Below are 3,332 nucleotides of genomic sequence, written 5' to 3'. Positions count from 1 at the left end.
TAGCGGTAGAAATATTGATATGGGTTTAGGAGAAATAGTTGAGGAGGAGATTGTTGAGAGTGAAAAAGATAGGGTGATTGAAGTAGAAAAAAATGTTGAGGGTGATTTAGTTGAAAATGAGAAAGAGAAAGAATTAGTGGAAAAAGAAACTCTTGAGAAAGTTGTAGAAAAAGAGAGAAAAAAATTGAGTGTGAGTGAAAAGGGAAAGAAGAAGGTGGATGATTCTATACAAGTGAAGAAATTACCTTACCCTCCCGGTCCGTCAAAGAAAGAAGATGCAAAGCACTATGCTCGGTTCTTGGACATTTTTAGCAAGTTGCAAATTAATGTTCCTTTTTCCGAAGCATTAGAGCAAATGCCGATGTATGCAAAATTCATCAAAGACATCATCACGAAGAAGAGAAGATTTTTGGATCCGGAGGTAGTAACGGTGAGCTCTTGTTGTAATGCGTTAATTCAACGCACTACTCCGATAAAATCAAATGATCCGGGGCGGGTAACCTTACCGGTGTCTATTGGAAATGTCCACATAGGCAAAGGTTTGGTAGATACCGGTTCTAGCATTAATTTGATCCCTTTGTCAATGGTGAGAAGATTAGGAATCAATGATTTGAAACCGACAAGAATGACGTTATCATTAGCAGATAAATCCACAGCTCATCCTCATGGAGTTGCGGAAGACTTGCTTGTCAAGGTTGACAAATTTTGGTATCCTGTTGATTTTATCGTCATAGACATGGAAGAAGATCCTGAGATTCCATTGATCTTAGGAAGGCCTTTTATGAAGACGGCCCGAATGATGATCGATATTGATGATGGCTTAATGAAATTAAGGTACCAAGATGAAGAATTATGTCTTGATCTCTTTGAAGCCATCAAGCATCCTAATGATGAGGATGATTGTTTTAGAATCGATGCTACCGAAAGGGCTATTATGAAAGTGGAGAATCAAATGCACTTGTCGAATCCTCTTGAGAAGACTTTAATGGAAGCTCTCGAAGTTCTCACCAAAGATCAAGAGAAGGAAATTGAAGATTGCTTGAGAAACTTAGAGGCTTGTGAGGAGATGAATCCATTTGAAACTCAAATTGAAGAGTTGAAGGATGAACCTAAAGTTGAAGAGCAAAAGGTGGAGTTGAATGTGTTACCATCTCACTTGAAATACGTGTTTCTCGGTGACAATTCTACTAAACCGGTTATCATTAATAGTGGTTTGTCTAACAAGGAAGAGCATCGATTGAAGGAAGTATTGATAAAGAATCAAGAAGCAATAGGATGGGTTTTATCCGACTTGAAGGGTATTAGTCCGGCCTATTGTATGCATAAGATTATGTTAGAAGATGATTTTCGGCCCGTAGCACAACCTCAAAGGCGATTGAATCCAACCATGAAAGAAGTTGTTAGAAAAGAGGTTGTGAAGTTATTAGAGGCGGGGATGATTTATCCCATCTCCGATAGTGAATGGGTGAGCCCGGTGCATGTGGTTCCTAAGAAGGGTGGATTGACAGTTGTGAGAAATGAGAAGAACGAGTTGATTCCTTCGAGAGCGGTGACCGGGTGGCGAATGTGTATTGATTATAGGAGGTTGAACCAAGCCACAAGAAAAGATCACTTTCCATTGCCTTTTATGGATCAAATGTTAGAGAGGTTAGCCGGAAGAAATTTTTATTGTTTCTTGGATGGTTATTCGGGATACAATCAAATATCAGTGAATCCGGCGGACCACGAGAAAACTGCTTTTACATGTCCTTTTGGCGTTTTCGCTTACCGAAGAATGCCATTTGGACTATGTAATGCTCCTGCAACATTTCAAAGGTGCATGCAAGCTATCTTCTCAGATTTGATCGAAAAAAGCATTGAGGTGTTCATGGATGATTTTTCTGTGTACGGGTCATCATTTGACTTGTGCTTGAAGAACCTTGATGTGGTGATGGAGAGATGCATTGAAACAAATTTGGTTCTCAACTGGGAGAAATGCACTTTCATGGTGACGGATGGGATTGTTCTTGGCCACAAGGTTTCTTCAAAGGGTCTTGAGGTCGATCCGGCAAAAATTGAAGTTATTGAAAAGCTTCCCCCTCCGGTGAATGTGAAAGGCATAAGGAGCTTTTTGGGACATGCTGGGTTCTATAGAAGATTCATCAAGGATTTCTCCAAGGTCGCAAAGCCTTTGAGTAATTTGCTCAACAAAGGTATGGAATTTAATTTTGATGAATCATGTCTAAAAGCTTTCCTAGAACTTAAAGAAAATTTGACCACCACACCCATAATTGTCGCTCCTAATTGGTCGCTTGAGTTTGAACTCATGTGCGATGCTAGTGACTATGCGGTTGGTGCGGTCTTAGGCCAAAGGAAGAACAAGCAATTCCATGCTATACATTATGCGAGCAAGGTTTTAAATGAGGCACAGGTTAACTATGCCACTACCGAAAAAGAATTGCTCGCAATTGTATTTGCATTGGAAAAGTTTCGCTCTTACCTCATTGGTTCTAAAGTTGTGTGTTATACTGATCATGCCGCAATCAAATATCTTCTCACCAAGCCTGATTCAAAACAGAGGCTTATTCGGTGGATTCTTTTGCTTCAAGAATTTGATCTTGAAGTGAAAGATAAGAAAGGTACAGAAAATTTGATTGCGGATCATTTGTCTCGGTTAGTGAATACCGAGGTGACAAACAATGAAAAAGAAGTGAGGGAAGAATTCCCGGATGAAAAACTGTACATGGTACAAGAAGTTAGACCCTGGTTCGCAGATATGGCTAATCATAAAGCATCTGGCTGGATACCTGAGGATCTAACTTGGAATCAAAGAAAAAAGTTTTTGAACGATGCTAATTTCTATGTTTGGGATGATCCTCACTTGTTTAAGTTGAGTAGTGACAATCTTTTGAGAAGATGTGTCGCAGATGAGGAGACAAAAAGCATTTTGTGGCATTGCCACAATTCGCCTTATGGTGGTCATTTTAATGGTTTGCGTACGGCCACAAAAGTCCTTCAATCGGGATTTTGGTGGCCTACTTTGTTCAAAGATGCTTACCACCATGTTGCCTCATGCGACAGTTGTCAAAGAACTGGTGGAATAGGGAAAAGAGAGGAAATGCCCCTCCAAAGTATTGTAGAAGTTGAGGTATTTGATTGTTGGGGTATTGACTTTGTTGGACCATTCCCTTCCTCAATGTCAAATGAATACATCTTGGTAGCTGTGGATTACGTGTCTAAGTGGGTGGAAGCGATTGCTTCACCCAAAGCGGATGGTAAGACCGTGATAAAGTTTTTGAAGAAAAATATATTTTCGCGGTTTGGCTCGCCAAGAGTATTAATTAGTGATGGTG

Source organism: Vicia villosa, linkage group LG3 (genome assembly GCF_029867415.1).
Source record: "Vicia villosa cultivar HV-30 ecotype Madison, WI linkage group LG3, Vvil1.0, whole genome shotgun sequence".
Taxonomy (NCBI): Eukaryota; Viridiplantae; Streptophyta; class Magnoliopsida; order Fabales; family Fabaceae; genus Vicia; species Vicia villosa.
The sequence above is the reverse complement of the archived record's forward strand: the minus strand, read 5'-3'. Positions refer to the sequence as shown.